Source organism: Lycium barbarum, chromosome 9, assembly GCF_019175385.1.
Source record: "Lycium barbarum isolate Lr01 chromosome 9, ASM1917538v2, whole genome shotgun sequence".
In the NCBI taxonomy this organism is placed as follows: domain Eukaryota; kingdom Viridiplantae; phylum Streptophyta; class Magnoliopsida; order Solanales; family Solanaceae; genus Lycium; species Lycium barbarum.
The window spans coordinates 19,651,129-19,671,217 of record NC_083345.1 but is presented as its reverse complement, the minus strand read 5'-3'; positions in this window follow the sequence as shown (position 1 = coordinate 19,671,217).

Genomic DNA, 20,089 nt, shown 5'->3' with positions numbered 1-20,089 from the left:
ATTGTTTGTGTCACTTATTTTGGTTGTATAGTGGCCTTTTTCTTTTCGGTGAGAATATGACTAGGAAAATTTAAATTACAGACGTATTTAAGATATTTGTACATATATTTTCCATGTTTTGTTATATTAATGACAAGAATAGTAGAAGTAGATTTACTGGAAGACCAATATTTATCTTCATTTTTTACATGATTACGCGAGAAACCAATTATGGATGATCTCGCAAGTCGAGTATGATAATAAAAAAGATGTTTCTCAATTAATTTTTGGATAAAATATAGATTACACTCTTATAGGATATATGAGGACATAAGCACGAAAGGAGATTTTAAAAAAACATAGAGTAAAGATGCAGTCTTCTTCACCTCTTCTAAGTCACCATAATTTGAATTTTTTGTGTTTGTTTCATTGTAGGTACCATAAAAGCAATTACATTAGATCAAAAACAAAATAATACATCAAAAGCAAGAGAAAAACACACGAGGTACCTGTACTGAAAGTTCTTTGGCATATAAATTTTTTACATGTATCCAAATAAAACTACTTTGTGGATAGATTATAGTTCCATCAAATCATTTTATTTAATGAACATAGAGATTATACTTGAGTCTTAAACCAAATCAACTCAAACCTTCAAATTTAGAACATATTATACGATAGAGGTTAAAACTTTAATTTTAAATCGCAACAATCTTTCATCTGCATTTGAACTTGAGTTGAAGAACAAAACTTTATATTGGAATGATATAAGAAACAAATTGAAAGATAAAGGCTTAACTTTATATTGGAATGATATAAGAAATTAAATTAAAGATAAAGGTTTGTAATTTGAATTTAATACTTACTGTTTTGGAGATGGTTATAATTTTCCGACTTTATCGTAATTATAAAAAAATTCAAATTCAAACATATCTTTTTTAAAAGAGTAATTATTTTAATCAAACACCAAGATAAGAAAAAATTAATTGAAAGATTTAAAATTTGAATTCAATTACAGTTTTGGAGATAACTTCTCCACTTTATCGTAATTAAAGGATAAGATGAGAAAAAGACTCAAAAAAAAAAAAAAAAAAAAACTAACCTAAACCAACCGTAAAAGCCCTCACACATGTCTGCGTAACTTCCCCATTTTCCTCATTCATTATCACACATAATCACTCCCACAACTTAACACACGTTTACGAGTGCTACTTTCGTCCAAAAACTCGGATATTTGGAGCAATCAGATGTTTTCTCTCAAGCATACTTAGTATGGATATTACGCTAGCACATGTATCTTATACTTTGTTGCTATTATTTTATAGAACCAATTTTTTAAAACCGTTAACATTTATTTGACAAGATGTAGCCTGATTTACAAAAGAAATTACAAGAAGGTGAAGCAAAGGATGAGGCTTTGTATTGATCGCAAGAGGAACGATAACGAAGATGCAAATGAAGAATTTAGTTAGAAAGTTGCATGGATGGATACATGAAACTTCAAATATACAATTGTTGTACAAGAAAATCAGCTTTTATCTTTGACGGGTGATAGTGTATGATGCTCAAAATTGTGCTATTGATGGAGAAATGTTTGCGAATCTAAAAGTCTTTATAATGAAAAAAAACTAAAAAGGTATGGTTGATCTTTTTTACTATCTTTTTTCCAATTTCTTCATCATAATATTCATTTGTGATAGAGTTACATGTTCGCTAATAGGAAAAAGTAAGAAGACGCCCTTCTCCTTTTAGGCAAGGCAAGACAAAGTTCATGGCAATTTTTTTCTTAATTATTAAGTGTTAATCTCTATGTTTATGCATCTTCATTTGTTGATCCTTTTTTCTTAGTATTGTACATTTTAAAAAATATGATTAGCACTGATGAGGCTAAAAACAAAAAAAGATAGTCATTAATATTAGGTATTGTATAATCCTACATGGTGAAAGCGTATTGTATAAATCGTTTAAACTTAGTTCTACATGTATGTATTCGAACTACTTCTATGAGGTGAAATATGTCACATAATCATTTTACAATTAGTTCAACATATATGAATAACTTTCTTATATCTAATGAGGAACTTTATATATGTAACAACGAGCTTTTGGCCTTTTTATAATAATAAGTTATTGACATTTATGTTAGACTACGACAATATAATTTTGAATGCCTGAGGTTTACAATTTATTGTCATTATATGTATTTTAAAAAAAAAAAATTGTTATTAAGTATTAAATTACAACTAATTCTAAGATTAAATGACCCTCTCCAACTTTGCCCAATCCAGAATATTATAGCAGGTGGGTAGTTCAATTTTTTTCAATATTAATTTTTACTCTAATGTTGTTAGATTTCATCTATTAGATAATGGTAATCTCAATTTGTATGATTGTGAATTTATAAATTTTGCACATGAATCTTGTGATATTTTAGTGACGAAATGTCTATTTTGTTGATTAATTATACTCTGACATGCTTCAATTAGTTGCAGTAGCATCAATTAGATAAAATTTAAATTTTTATGTAAGCTTTATGTGCATATGAAGAGATTAGATAGCAACTTTCACAAGTATTGTGTGATTTATTGAGATTTTCGGTTAATGGTGAGAGGTTATTTGAAGATTTCGTTTTGACCCTTTGCTTATTATTCAGAAAACTCTGGGCTTGTGAATTGTGATAGTGGCATGTAAGACAAACATTGGCGGCAGTCTGACATGTTAGCGAAGAAGGAATGCTAGAAGGAAGATCTGAAAAAGAATGTTGTCATTTAGTTTTTAAAAATTTACTAGAGAATACTGTCATTTAGTTCTTGCAACAATTTAAGAGGAGAAAATGATTTTCTTTCTCTCCTGGCCTTCTAATCAACTATCCTGGAGCAAATGATTTAAATTTCACAATTTATAAAATATTATTTTTAATATGATCAAACAAATAAGATAATTATTTCTTCTAATATTATTCTTAAACTTTCCGCGCGTCGCGCGGGTACTATACTAGTACAACTAAAAGATCAAATGCAATTACAACCATCTTTTAAAAATTATTGTCACTAACAAGAACACCATTTTCCCTTTTCAAAAGATTTGTTTTACTAATGATAATATCTTTTTTTTTTTTTGTCAATTTATTGATGACCTGGATAATTCTTTCTAGATATTTTCGCCTTCTCAGTCCCAATATCTACCAGATAATGCATGCAACAACTACCGCACAAAACATAGATGTTGAATAATCCTTGATTCTTTTAGGATTTTTTGTGCTGAAGCGTTCTCTGTGATGGAAAGTCCCTACCACCTTTTTCTCCTTAGCTGTGGAATATGGAAATATGTTTCAATTTTGACACAACTCCTTTAATAATGAAGAAATTAACAGATTAATATGTTGTACACGTTATTTGGTTTGAAGTAGTGTCTCAAATGTTATGATAGTAAATACAAGTAAAAGATTGAAAAAGTATCAAAAGATTCAAAGATGTGTAAAATGTTTGTGTTATTGCATTAAGGCTCTGAGTGCCTGGTGTGCTGCTATTTGGTAGGCCGTAGGCCAATCGTGGAATTTTGGCAAATGTTGTTGGAACTTTTTGACAGTTTTTTTTTTTTTGACTTGCTTTCAATTGAAATGGTTATCTTTTTGTTTTTGAAAGGTAACAATCGAAAAGGGATATCATGATTTACTCTAGTATTATTTGGATGTCATATATATCAAATAGCTGATACGGTAACAATTTTTTTGCTCTTTGTATTTGACTATAAAGTATCTTCCTTTCAGCTATGTTACATGAATCCTCAGCTGAATCAATATACCTGTACTGATTGGGTGTGATTTGGTGTTGGTATTTCATATGGATCCTTTAACATGCACTAAATTAGCAAAACACTAGATGTGCTTGTTAGACCTGCTGTCACTAGGGTCTATAACCGCAGGAATAAGGGTGAAAATAAGGCTTAATTGTAAATGTTAATTAATTAATTATTGTGTGTATGTATTTCTAGTAGTTACCTAGCAGTTTAAGCAGTTATTATATGTTATATTGTACTAAGAAGAAGGAAAGATAGTCAGTTTTTTCTGTAGGATTTTCTCTGACAGATTTGGAGGTTAAGGTTCCTCAAAATACCTTGGTTGTTAGATGTAATGAAGTTCTTTCTCTATTTGTAAAACTTATTCTATTTGCTGGCAGTAAATAATAGTTGAAGTGCTGCTCTTAATTCTGTGTTGTGTTTGGAAGTCTACATATTAAGGTAAGCAAAGTTTCTGGGTACTTAACAATTTAGTATCTGAGCCTTCATGGTGTCAACCAGAATGGAGGGGAGGATTGAAGGATTAGAGAAGACAATGAACGAAGTACAAAAGAAGATTGGTTCAGTACGTGATAACCTGGGGCAGTTATGAGACTGGATGCAAAGAAAGGATGAACATGACGCTGAAATCTTCAACATATGAAGGGAAAATCAGCAGTTCGGGCAGATCCAATTAAAGATGTAGATGTGACGGCAGAGAACAACAACAATCTCAAAGGTGATGAATTCCGAGAAGAAGTTCAGCCACAATTTCGTGATGAAACGCGTCCTAGAAGATTAGAACTTCCCTTATTCTCTGGTGATAATCCATATGGGTGGCTTAACATAGCAGAACGTTATTTTCATTTTAATGGCATTGATGACAAGAATAAATTGAAGGCTGCTGCTGTTTGCCTTGAAGGTAGAGCCCTAAATTGGTTCCAGTGATAGGAGACAAGAGCGCCGATTATCACATGGGATGTGTTTCGAGTAGCGATACTCCTACGCTTTACACCATCACAGTTAGGGAACTTATATCAGGTTTTGATAGGATTGCAGCAAACTGGAAGCGTGGCACAATACAGAGAAGATTTCGAATTACTTTTAGCAACTTTGAAAGATGCCGATGATGCAGTTATGATGGGAATTTTTATAAATGGTTTAAGTGAGGAGATCAAGGCAGATTTGCGTCTTAGCAAGCTGGGAAATCTAACCCAGATTATGGACCAAAGCTAGCGTATTGAAGAGAGGAATTGGGCTCTCAGCCAAGCCTACTTGCCAAGACATATGCGTATGGCGTTTTCTAGGGGTTCAATGCAGTTTCCAGTGACTGACAATAGCTGAACAGGAATGTTACATCCCGTGTTTTCATGCATTGGAAAGCATGCGAGTTAAATGACATTAGTAACGGAAATGAGGTTATCCCCCGAGCTTATAGGTGGTTAGAATGATGGTACAGATGTGTCGTAAGGATTAGAAGTTAAACAAATCGAAAAAAAATAAGTTTTGTTGATGTTCAATATTTATTTGAATGAAATACGGTCCAAGTGATAATATTTCGTATTTTTGGACTAGAAAATTAAACCGTCGAACATGAGAAAATATATCCGAACCCGGAGGATTTGGTCATATTCAAGCATGAAAATGAAGAACTCGGTGTATACAAGGAATGGAGTCACGAAACGATTTTAAGACAAAAACATGTGACGACAATGATTGCAAATAATATTTTATGTTTGGCAAATGAGGCTATGGACTAGTGTTATATCACATGGTCATGGTAATGGGTATATGGAGTATGTTAAAGGTGATCAATATTTAAGTAAATTGAGATCAAGAAATTAATTGTGCGTGTAATTGATTAAATGGGGATTTGTAGTGGAGACAAGCAATTAATTCAGATTGCGAGATAAATAATTTATGGGCATAATCCACATGGAAGCTTGTTAATTAGGCAGCTGGTTTAAATATATGTGGAATAGATACGATGGTGGTGGCAATTCAACTATGAGAGGTGTAAGGGTCCTAAAAGCTCCATGTGTCAAAAGGAATAAAAGTGCATATACCCCTCTTATCCCACTCTTGGATAATTTAATTTATGGAACTATATACAACATATAATTAAAAAGGAGAGCAACCTGAATTGTTCTTTCTTGGAAGCAACTTTTCAAGGTAAATTAGACAATTTCTTAAACAATAAAGTGGGCAGCAACATAAACTTGCAAACCAACCAGCAACGTTTCTTCTTAAATACACAGTAACGACCTTTCCTTTGAGAAACATAGCAACTACTTTGTCCTATTAAAGATCAAGCCAAGTTCAATTCCGTTGACAAGATGATTCTAATATCAATTTCCTCCGGTGTTAGCAAATTAAAGATTTCTTCGAAGTGAAGTAAGATGGAAGAAGAATAGTTCATAGCATATGAGGTAAGAATTCTTCACTCCTGAATATATTTAAATTCATCCAAGTCACAGTTAAATTGTGAGATGCGAACTACGGAATTAATGACGGAAATCGGATAAGTTGATGTTGTTGTTGTCGTGTTGTTGTTGTTACTGCCGATGTGGTTGTTGTTATAATTGTTGGTATTATAATTTCGGGCTAAGGATATAAATAGAGGAGATGCTGCCCGAATTTTGGCAAAATTCTTAAAGGATTTAATTTGAAGGCTTAAGATAAGCATATGACGACAAGCCTAATAATAGTATGAATGGTTTTATATGTAGATTACGAGGATATAAACGATCTTATGTAGATTGCAAAACAAGAAGTAAGTTGGAAAGTGAAAAGTAAGCTTCCAGGTATGTAAGGCAAACCTTTCTTCCTTTGGCATGATTCTTGTTGTTATTCATTCTATATGTACTCCATATGATCCCATTCTTAGACGAGTAAGGTCTAAATGTGTCTTGTGATGGCTTATTGATATTGTACTCCTATTCTGTTCCGAAGGGAACACCCATAAGGTGCCAAGTTGAGTTGTGTACATGGTTTTACTAATGATTTCGAAAATGAGTTTTATACTAAAGGAAACATAAAGTTTGATTTTCAAAACCACTCCGAAGGGGGTGCGAGATTTTACTACTTCATTTCATTTACGCTTTATGTTTACATTCCCATAGTATCATCCCTTTGTATTGATATGATCATTTATTCTTTGGGTAGGGCAATAAGATGAAATTGAGTAGAATATAAGTAGTAAGAATTTCATAACAATTCTACCCTCAAACCTGGAAGTATGTCCTCCTAAGTCTAGTGAGATACAAATTTGATAACTTCTTATGAAAAATTAAGGCTAATAACTGGATTGTGATGAATTGATTAGTGACTTATGATATAAATTGAAATTGACATTTGTGAATTGAGTTTGTGTTGATATGATGGTAATATTAAGACGGAAGCGGCTGTCCGAAGGGGCCATCATTATTATGCCGAAAGCGACCTTCCGAAGGGATTATTGTGATACTAGCCGGAAGAGGCTGTCCGAAAGGACCATTCTGTTAACATGTCGGAAGCGGCATGTGTGTTGGATTGCATTATTTACTTAAAGATTATTTTGAGACTTCGTGTGCACATTTATGTTTCTTCCAGCGAAGGTTGCAGGTATTAAGTTAGATTGTGATTTCTTCTCTCCTAAGTCAAATTATGATTATGACTTGTTACCACTTTACATACTCAGTACATTGTCCGTACTGACGTCTTTTTGCCTGGGGACGCTGCATTCATGCCCGCAGCCCTAGATTGTTTGGCAGTTTAAGTGTCTAGCTAAGATGCTTGGACGTCAGCTAGGATTGGCAAGTTCCACCTCATTCTGGAGCTGTGCTGAGTCATGTATGGATATGTATGATTATGGGTATGTCAGGGCCCTGTCCTGACTCATAATGTTCTGTCTACTTCTTGGAGACTTCTGCAGACAGTGTCCTGTGGTATGTTTGTCGAGATGTAGACAAAGTTATGTCAGTTGAGTCATTTGTGGATTTTAAAAGGGTATGTACTTTAGATGATTTCAATTGGTTAAAGTACTTATTTGATTGAAAGTTTTTATAATCGTTATAAAGATAATGATTTCTATTTGGAAAAGTTTTATGTTCTTAAAAGTTTTTGAAATGAAAGGTTTTGATAGAGCGAATGTCTGAGGGTTCGCTCGACTCTAATGCGAGTCGGGTACCCGTCATGCCCTATTAGGATTGGGGTGTGACAAGGAAGTTTTACAAGTCCCCCTGTGTGAGTAGCCACAACACCTTATCATTCTGCCTGCCCAACAGTTACAGTAGTACCATGAGATTTTCAAGAGAAAAAGCGAGGAGAAATAGTGCAATCAGGACTTGAAACTTCTGCAAGGCGTGGAGGAGCATACGAAAGGCTATCTGATGTAGAGTTCTGCATCAGGATAAATTAAGAAAAGGACTTTATTTTCGCTCCGATGAAAAATATGGCCCCAATCACCAATGCAATTCAAAACAATTAAATCTGCTTATTGTAGCACCAGAGGACGGCGAAGATGGAGGCATAGAAGAATATTCAGAGGAATTAATAAATGCAGGGATGGACCAATTAGATGTTCAAGGACAACCGAAGTCACAAAAATTAATGGAGTTGTCTTTGTACTCTATTGTAGGATTTACCACAAAAAAGTCCTTGAAGGTATGGGGAACAATACTATCACGACCCAACCCGCCATGACTAGCACCCACACTATTTCCAAGTGGGCGAACCAACACATAAGTCACCTATTCATTCAAGTCTATTTTTAATTTAGCAAAATCAATCAGTTGTTACTCATTCAAGCACAAGATAATCAAAATAAGTCATGCCATAGAAATAATGAAGTAAATTGCGGAAGTTCTAACTATTACAAATCCCTAAAATTACAAGGACTCTAATCTAAAATATGTCTAAGGAATGAAATCTGTCTTACAATAATCCACTATCTCTGGAGTATAAATAGACATCATAAATTAAGATCTTCGGGCGGCCTGACATGGATAAAAGCTCACCCTAACTCTGTCAGCAATGGCCTCAACACTAGATATGAGGACGGGTAGCAGTCTTTGGATCACAATCTGCACTTAAAAGAATGCAGCAAGGTAGTATCAGTACAAACACTATATACCAGTAGATATCATAGGCCAACTAATCTTAGTATCATGCATACATCATAAAATCAATAAAATAAACAAGCTAGCCAACAATATGAAATCAATAACCCAACAACGACTCTACTAAGGATAATCACAAATCAAGTCACCCAAAGATATCAAGAATCAAATCAACGGGAACAACAAACGGAAACAGGTCCACCAAGAATAATCACATACTCACTGTACACATATGCTAACTGATGTCATTGCTCAGTAGTCATGACCTGCAGGGGACCCATGGTGTCCATGTACCACTTGTTTCGGGTACTCATCAGACCCGAGCCATAAATCCTCTGCTCCGAAAAGAACCTCGGACGTGGTCCACATCAAGTGCCACTCATTTTCGTAACGAACCTCGGACCACGAGCTTATAATCTAGGTCACATTTGTGCCTTTTCATGTATATATACTTTAGTATTTCTTATCCTCTTGTTATCAATGCTCAACCATCATTTTGTACCACAATGTCACCGAGAAGATCATATTAACTTTCCATCACAACAACATCAAACTGTAAGTTTAACACAATAAATAGTGGTACAGAGCCCACACAGTCACTCAATCAATTGCATATAGGGGTTCAACCACACACACATCATGCATGAAGACTAGACATTCTTTCTCCTATTGAATTCACAACACATACAATCAACTAATCAAAGTCTAAGTCAAGTAGACCGTAACCTACCTCAAATGTAGAGCTGGAACTACGCGAATCACTCTGCTACAGCTTTTCCCTTCCGTAAAGCCCCAGAACGCTCAAAGTATAGAAATTAGAATGATCAATGAGTCATTCTTACTCTAGTCACAAAATAGATTCAAGAACACCCTTCCCTTTAGCCTCATTCCAAAGGGTGAATGATTTCTAAAGGGAAAACAACCTAACAATGGCCTTAGTAACCACTAACCATCAATTTATAACAATATTTGATCACTACATCAATTACAAGTGGTTTCCATGGTCAAGCTACCATTTTTATGAAACCCTAAGCCTCAAATCACTTAGTTCATGGCTCTAATGGTTCAATTCATGAATAAAAGGAGTTAACCCAAATAATTAGATGATAAATAAGTGGTAAAAATCATAACCCATCAATTATAGAAGGTCTATTAGGTTCTAGGGTTACTATTACTAACCCACCATTGAAGACCCATGAAAAGGGGTGATAATCATGAAGATGATACGTAAACATTGAAAGGGATGGATGAGACTTACCTCTCAAGAATATTCTTGCCCTAGCTTGGAAATTCGCCCTAGGTGCTTATGGGAAACAGTGTTAAAGTTTTATAAATAAATAATTTGGTACTAAGTGTTAAAAACCCGAAATTTTGCCCCCGTCAACCACTACGGCAATCAAACCACCGCTGCAGTCTCTCTATAGCGGCCAAGTGCCCGCTATAGCGGATCACCAAAAAAATCCGACCTTCGCTATGGCGGGCCATATCCCACGATAGTGGCATTGCCATGGCGGTCCATTTCCCGCCACAGCGGACACATCGATCAGGGTTGACCGCTTGCGATGACGGACTCACCGCTATAGCGGTACCCATCCCACCGCAGCGGTACTAGTTAGGCATTAAGTTCGCAATTTTTCTCAGTTTTTCACTCTATCACCCATCATCTCATCCGAGGCCTCACAGACACAGACAAGACATGCACATAGACATAAAATCACCATACGACTCCACTCGTGGCCTCGAAATTCCCCATGAAGTTCTAATTTTCTACGTCACCCCCCCCCCCCTTTCCCCTCGATGGACTCAACAAAATCAAACAACAATCACAACAGGTCAAGTTTTTTAGTTCCTAGACTTATACAATCGAGTTTCTACTAGCTCGTTCTACCCTTGGAAAGGTTCTATTTGGTGGGGTTGTAGTAGGCGTTGAGAATTATAAGTTTAACCGCCTCGCACATACCTAATAAAAGGAGGGAGGTATCCGGGGAAAGTACGGTTGTGAATCGTACCAGAAAATTCGAAAAACCCGCCAACCACTTAATGGTGCTCTAAAGGATACATTTTAGAGTCGCCACCTAATTTTTAGGAAATTAGGAAAACCGATTCGAAAACGGTTCATTTAAAAATATTATTTACAAGAAGCCTAATCTACTAAAGTATGGATAAGGATTCTGGTGATCCCCGGGGATGGTGTTAGGCACCCTGGTATTAAGGATTCGCTCAATTGCGGTTTACCTACGGGTTCTAATAGTTTACCTTATGATTATAAATTGTCTTAGATAAAAATTGCTTTTGTTTTAGATTTCTGCAATAAAGAGCATCATTTATGCAAAATAGTACATCTTGGGTGTCGGGTTTCGGACTAGAACACCTAGGTTAACGCTTGAAGGCTTTTAACCTAAGTAGGACACCACGTAAGCTCACCCGTCTTAAAAAGGTCTTTACATATCTCTTATTATTTTTTAAGTAAAGTCTCTTTTATTAAGGCATATTACTATAAATCCTGTAGACTTACCTTATTCCATTTAAGTCCCTTATTCTTTATTTAATTCAAGTTGGTTTATAAATCCTAAGTCGTTTTTATCCAAACTCCTAATGCTAATATATCTAGCCTATTTCGGAGTCAAATTATGAACAAGGCAAACTTTTATTAAGAGTAATTTATATTTCATATCTGTTTTATACAAGGCTAAAAAAAAAAACCTGTTTTGGCAACTCTAAATTCAGAATTAATCTTAAGTTTATCATATAAGGGTTCCAATAATTAAACATAACAAGTAACAAAGTATGGTTTAAAGTAAGTAAAGAGAGGGAGAGGAGGAAGGTGGAGAAAAGTTAGTTAATTAAGCCTATCTCCTTACCTTCCGGGACAATTTGTTGCAATTCCATTCTTTCTTTGTTCTTTGACTGAAGCTCCAAATGTCTAAGTTTTTGCCTCGTCTTTAGTAGTTCTCTTCTTGTCATTCTCTTGGTCCAAATTCCATGCTTATGCTCCACATGTCATATTTGTCCTTGTGATATTCCCCGTACTTTGTTTATTTTTGTGCCTCGCAAAATTGGAAATAAGAATGATTAGTAAAAAGGATACACCACCCCACGGGGTGACGTTTATGAACATAAACACATTATCCTTCGGTTTCGAATCAAGCTGTGGAAGCTTTGATTACGACGGGCTCAGGGCTCACAATTCTTTCCTCACGTCACTAATGGGCCATCATCCTAGCCCCCGAAGGATAATTACCTTTCCCGACTAAGTAATATCAAGTTAAGTATCTATTCAAATCAGTAGAATATCTAATAGTAGTATCTATTCTTTTCAATGAAATATCCGACATGTAGTATTTGTTCTTTTCAATAAAATATTTGTTCCTTTCAACTAAGGTCAAGTGTAGAAATCTTGTTCTTTTAAAACGAGGCCTCAAGTTAAATAACTCTTCATCGGCCCAAGTATAGTATCATGTTCGAATCAGCGTGGTTTTTATCAAGTATAACAATCTGCTCATTTCGAAAGTGCCACCTTCGCTCACTGTGTGGCTGCTGTTTCAAGACGGCTGTCACTATTTAGCGACAAATATATTCCATCAAGTGTAGCATCTGTATCTTAGACAACATATCAGCAGCGTAATACTAACATATTGCAGCAGCAGGTAACAACTATAACACATAGCAATCAGGAAGAGGAGCAACAACTTTCTGAGGCAGTAACTCAAGTGTAGCAGCAGCTAACAAGTTTAGAAATCATTTATGTGCCTTGTCAAGTGTAGTGTCCGTTCATTTTTCTTAGGCAAGGGCTGCATCTATTAGGCTCAACATCACAACAATAATGAATCCAAATATCCGCAAAAAAAACACATCAGCTATTCTCAGAACAACAGCAACTTAAGTGACCTCGAAGTTCCACCCGAAGTTAGTACAAAATTGCAACAGCAGCCAACTAAAATGTAGCAGCCAAAGTGCAGCAATAGGCTGGTTTAGTAACAGCCATTCAACTGTCAAACAACCTTTAAAATACACCAGCCAGTTCCCCAAAACAGCAGCACCAGCATACACTAAATTTGTAGCATTTCATTAACACCTCCCAAGCATTCAGCAATTTTGCAAATAAAATAGAATTGAAGTAAAATGATAACATTCAGCCCAAATGCAATGGAAACTCAGCTCAATACACAGCAGTAATTAGGCTCAAAATATAGCAGCAACGAACATCAGATCTGCTGATAAATGCAGCAATAATTTGGCTAGATGCAGCAGTTATTTAGCTCGAAACATAGCAACATCTTGAATCAGGTCTACTCAGCCACTGCAGCCATAGTGTGTCTTGTATCAACAACCATATAGCAGTGGAACAGCAACAAATGGCAACAACAACTCATGGAAAGTTCCAAGAAGAGAGCAGTAGCCATTTCCTTTTCCATTAAAATGTAACAGCAACAAGTTGGCTCAAAATAGATGATGTGCCAAGATTAGGAAAACACTTAGCAATGGGTGTGGCCATCAGCTAATCTCATTCCAGGTGTAACAATTTGGAGTTCAGCAAGTGTAGCATAAAACCACATCAATAAAATGGTAAGCAGAAAACAACAAACTTGTCCTAAAGTGTGATCAACACAGTTCCAGGGAAACTCAATGTGTAAACTCTGTCCTTAAGACAAGCAAGCCAACAATGCAACAACAACACACAATTCTCAAGTGCAGCACTCCCTAGAGATCAGCAGTAAATCAAGTGTAGCGACACACTTACCTGAACCCTTTCAATCAGCAGTGGGAAACAACTCATAGGTAGCAGCAAACTCAATTCCAAGTGTGGGTCAAAAAAACCAATAGCAGGCAACAACCTCTCCATTTTAAGTTTAGCAGCAACTCATGGACATTTGAGATTTGGAGAAGTTCCCCAAGTCATGCAAAGAAAACAAGGGGTGGAGGATGAGTATCTCAGACAAAAAGCTTCGTCACATGCAATAACGAACTGAATGAAATGTATTCCATAATGTGATATGGATCTTAGCTCAAAACCATTTCACACAACACTTATGAGACTTATTCAAATTAGAAACTTTACACTAGTGAAAGAAACAATTTAAACCCACTGCTTTAGGGGAAGGGTTGAGTTGGTAACTGGTGCTTAGTTTACACTTAAAAGAATATGATGTATCACATTTTATGTCTTAATATAAATATATCATACAACCCCATCTAGTGAAAACTTTGAAATGGTTTAAACAGTGACGTAGCAAGTCTAAGGGACTTTTAAGAGAACCAAATTAAATATCAAGTGACAGCATCAACTTACTGTTATAACTGAAACAACTGCTTAACTATACACTCAAGTATAAGAGAAGAACAAACTGAGTTTAACTCCTTTAAGCATGTTGGAATGTGGAAACTGGATTTTATCCCCCTTTTTTTTCTTTTTCTTTTTTAAGACAAAACATGACCTGTGCTTCAGACAAACAGAGGCTATTCTCTCAAGTCTGTTCAGGGAGGGAAGAGTCTCACAATGAAAGTTGAGCAAAACTCTACTATGACAACTAGTTGGTTTTAGACAGCTTAAACTATCACTTGAACGTTAGATCCAGTCTTCAGAAAACATACAACTATAGTCAAAGAAACACCAACAGTTAAAACAGGATTATTTCATGATTAGAAAATGCATGCTTCCCAAGAACTTTACTTAAAGGGGTTTTAACAGAGCACATAACAGATTAGAGGAGCAAACTGAGTTAGTTAAAGGCAAAAAGATCACTGAACTTGTTATTATTCTCATTCAAGATCAATTTTAGAAAGGAATGAGAAAAAAGGAAAAACAACACATTTGTTATGCCACTTTAGAAGCAGAGAAAAATTGTGATACAGTACTGTACTCAAACAAAACATTACAGGTTTCACACTCAAACAGAATCCCAATTCAACTAGTGTTTTCCAACCCCTTCTTTCTTATTTCAGAAGTTCGCACACTTAAAGGAATAACACTAATCACTGAAGCAAATTCCACACTTAGGCAAGGATCATGGACTTCAATGGTCCAGTACAATTCAGTCAAAAACATCAGTTCAACATGTCAAACAAAATAAGACTCCATACATGATCTAGGAATTCTTAACAGAGGCAGGAAGGTGACAGAAAAAAGAAGAGGAAAGTAGTAGTATCATTATTATTACTTAAAGCTTATGAAGGGCTGACTGGGTTCTAAATTTTGATCATCATGAGAAAATGTTTAGTCTTTCCCTTTATGACATATTGAGTAAACAAAAATAGAGGAGAAGAATACAAGAGAAAAGAAAAACTTGTCACTTGGTTCAATTCAGAAAATGGTGAAAGGCAGGGAAAGATAGCTTATACAGATTTAAGGAGTTGAAAGGATGTGATCATGCAAAGTTCAAAGTTAAAATCCTTTCTCTCATTCTCTCTTAAACAGGGTTGGTTCACATTCATACCTTTTATTTTTCCAAGACAAGTTCTCTTTTGTAGACAGAAACTGCAAACAGATGGGACTTTAACATCTAGATTTCATACACACAGAGCAAATTTATCAAATGCACAGCAGGGTTTTAGTTCAGAGCAACAGCTCTCCCTATGCAGTGCACCAAAATTAAACAAAAGAGCTCTACTTTATCAATTTGCATCTTACAGGATGTTTAGGAACTACTGAAGCCTAAAACAACACATAATCCCCTTGACACAGTTTAATCATCTGATTTTCAAGCTAACATAATGATGCACAAGAAGTTAAGCTATAATTATAAACAAAGGCCTATATCAACCTAGTTCGCAATAAAGACTCCTCGTACTTATTTCAAATACATACTCCTCAAAATATATTCGTCTAGATACTCTTCGTAAAATCATTTTGATGAAAACATGATTTGAATTATGTCTTTTTTTAAAATACAAGCATTAATATGAGCCTAATATTGACATAGTTCTGAGCAATATTTAAATAATGTGAAAATTATGGTCAAAATGAGCCGTAATTCATACGTTGTTTTAATTAATAATTTTTTTGAGTTAGACGGAGCGACATACGCATCTTATCTTCAAATTATATTTATAAAAGTAAATAACTCGCCATTTTCTTATAATCGTCAATTCTTTAACTTAAACAATTAACATCAACTTCACAACTTAAACAATTAAACGTCACTTTTCACAATCTTCGTCAATTTCACAATTTAACTAATTATACTTCAATTTCACAATTTTCTTGGGATTTTTAGAATTTTAAAATTTTAGAAGCGTCTCCTTATTCCGTCTTGGCTCGAGAATTTTTCGAATTAAAATACGCGTTTTATGAGGTGAAAATTAGGTGTCAACAGGGGTGATCCTATATTTTCCTGTCACGACCCTAATTACCGATCGTGCGGGCACCTACCTTATTATCATTAGTAGGCGAACCCTTATCCGTTAACCCATTAATCACTAGCCAATTTTAACTTATTTAATCATTTATACTTAAACAAACAATTATCATGTGAATGAATAAATAAATAAATAAATAAAACAATTCATAATTAATAAATAATATAAGTGCGGAAGTCTTAACTTATTACACCCCCAAAATCTGAAAGTCGTCATATGTCACGACCCTAATTACCGATCGTGCAGGCACCTACCTTATTATTACTAGTAGGCGAAACCTTATCCGTTAACCCATTAATCATTAGCCAATTTTAACTTCTTTGATCATTTACTAACAATCAATAGATAAGTGAACGAATAAATAATTAAAACAATTCATAATTAATAGATAATATAAGTGCGGAAATCTAACTATTACACCCCAAAATCTGAAAATCATCGTACAAGGACTCTAACTAACAATGTCTAAAGATTGAAGTATATCTCAAATATAATAACACTTAATGTCTGAAATAAAAGTAGACATCTGGAAAAAGAGATCTTCAGGTGGCATGGCATGGGTAGAAGCTCACCCTCGGATCTGATCGAGCAAACTAGCTTCAAGCTAGAGAAGTAGTCTGGAGGGAATCTTTGGAACACAATCTGCACTCAAAAAGGGTGTAGCAAGGTAGTATCAGCGCAAACACTATGTACCGGTAAGCATCATAGGCCGACTAAGATTAGTTCACGTATATAAGCATAAAATCAACAAGATAAACAAATAGGCACTTAATACTCAAATCCAAGTCACAGAATATCCCATAACAGAGTCACAACCTAAGATGAAGCATCTAACCCACCAGTCTATCAAGTTTCAATAATCTCATCTGATAATCACAAGTCCAAGTTCCTTCCCTAGGTAGAGTCACTAATCCACAATTTAACTCAGTCATGATCATATTAATACCACAACATCTGTTTCAGCAAACACACCAAAAGCATAACTAAACGAGCTATATGATAGTGCAGAATGAAATGTAATGATGTGCAATGCAAAATATGATAATGTGCAATGCAATGCACTGGCTAATCACTCGAACTATACACACATGCTAACTGATGTCATTGCTCAGTAGTCATGACCTGCAGGGGACCCATGGTGTCCATGTACCACTAGTTCTGGAATACTCCTCGGACCCGAGCACAAACCTCCCCTCCGGAACGAACCTCGAATGCGGCCATATCAGTATACCTTTCGCCTCCGGAACTGATCTCGGACCACGAGCCCATAATCTAGGTCACATATGTGCCTTTACATACATACATACACATTACTGGTTTGCAGAACAAGCCTCGGACCACGAGCTCACAGCTAGCCTCGAATAGCAGCACAAGTTCAACAAGAAGATTATATTAACTTTTTCACTAATTACACATCACAATGTATGTCTCAATGTATTTCAATTTATTAATACGTATGGACTATGAACAATTTACAATATCAATGTCAAACACAAGGCATCATCCCACAAGTCTTTCATCAATCCTTATCGAACCATTTCCATCATGTATGAATGCATAAATGAGTGTAAACACAGTGAATCAATGCAAACCAATAAAGCAACAGTGGATGTACAAGTCACAAGCCACAAGTCATATCAAGACTTGGATCAACTCAACTATGAAATGGATCATACAAACTGTCTTACCCAACATAAGAGTCTATGCCCCTCTTTACTTCCACATATAGCAAGTACGCCTCATACTAAGCCTTGTATCACCAAGAAGCTCCACTTTTCTATATATTATCATCAATAATAATTCATACATCAAGTTTTCATCTACGTATTGTTATAAGTTTATATCACAATTCAAGCCTAAACTCATTATCCTTCCTTCCTCCGATAATGTGTGACACAATAAGAGAGAACGGAGTACAACATGACAATTTAGGCATTAAGTCAAATCATAATAACAGGGCAACAAGCCACCACCAACAACAATCAACCTAATAGAAATCCATCCCGAATCGCCACAGTATGAATATAACTACACCTCATATATCAGTAAATAAAGTAATGGCGACGAGCCCACAAAATCAAAAGTCATACTAACCTAGCTAATATCTAGCCAAACACCATATCCGAAGACCTAATCATGCTTTCTCCCATCAATTCTACACAATACATACGTTTTACTAATCAAAGTCTAACTAAAAGTAAGTCATAACCTACCTGGAATGCAGAACAGGAGCCACAAACTACTCCACACGAGCCTTCTATTTATGAAGCGCCTCATAACGGTCAAAGTCTAACAATATGATGCTAAGTAAGCAACAATCCATGTATTCAAACAAAAATGACAATTTGGGGAAGAAGACCCACTTACTTCTACCCTCTTCAATGGATGAAACCATCCTTTAATGGTGAATTTATCATAACTTCTATCTCGACAATCATTAGCCTTCAATTCATGGGTTTTCTAATCAATTTTACCCTTTCCAATAGATTTTAGAACAAAGCTTTCATTTTTATTAGAACCCTAGTCTCAACATGCAATTTCAACCATAAGAAATCAAATTCCTTTCCTAGAAAGTGATAATATATACTCCTAGATGATTAATCAACAATAAAATCAACAACGCACCAATTATTTAAGGGTTTACTAATTCTAAGGTTCTAGGATTTTCACCGACCATTGATGGACCTTAAACAATCATGGAACTTGAAGAATAAAGGAAAAAGCAACAAATAAAGATGGGGACTTACCCTCCAAGATGCTTTTACCAATGAATGGAATGAATTTTGTCTCTTTCTCTCTTAAAAACTGACTTTTGGGTCTTGGGAATAATGGGTAGGAGTTGGGGTATTAAAACAGGGTATTCTGCCCCCCTTCGGCCGCTGTACCGGTCCCCAGACTGCTGCAGCAGTACCGCTACAGCGGTACCGCTGCAGCTGCCCTTTGGCCGCTGCCAGCGGCCAACTGGAACAGGCCGCACTAAAATGGGCATAACTCTCTCATACAGTGGCCAAACGCGTCGATTCTTTTTCCTATAGCTTCGTAATTTCGATACGGATCTAATGGTTCAGACCTCACTCAAAAAAAGGGTCGGATACTCAATATGGATCCGTTTCTATCCACAGACCTCCGGCGAAAACACCGAATACGAGCGCGATAAAACCTAAACGCATCGGAAACTCTTTGGAACCTCACCAAAACTTGTGGACAAGTTCAAAATCATCATAATAACATGTTGGAACTTTCAAAACATTGACACGGGGTCATCCTAACCCGGCGCTGACCGTGGTCAACTCTAACTCGTCAACTTAACTAGTTTCTCCATTAATGACTCAATTACACTCGAACCTTGCGGAAACCAACCCAATGACTTCATTAAGTCATCGATCATACTAACAGAACTTGGGGAAAGTGTCAAAGGTTAAATGGGTTAAAACACTGACTAAACGGATCGTTACATCTTATAAGGACTCTAACCAACAATGTCTAAAGAATAAAGTATATCTCAAATATAATAACAAATAATGTCTGGAATAAAAGTAGACATCTAGAAAAAGAGATCTTCAGGTGGCATGGCACGGATAGAAGATCACCCCCGTATTCGATCAAGCTAACTAGCTTCAAGCTAGAGATGTGGTCTGGATTAAATCTCTGGAACACAATCTGCAATCAAAAAGGGTGCAGCAAGGTAGCATCAGTAAAAACACTATGTACTGGTAAGCATCATAGACCTATTAAGATTAGTTGGCGTATATATGCATAAAATCAACAAGATAAACAGATAGGCACTTAATACTCAAATCCAAGTAACAGAATATCCCATAATAGAGTCACAGCCTTAGATGAAGCTTCTAAACCACAAGTCCGTCAAGTCTCAATAA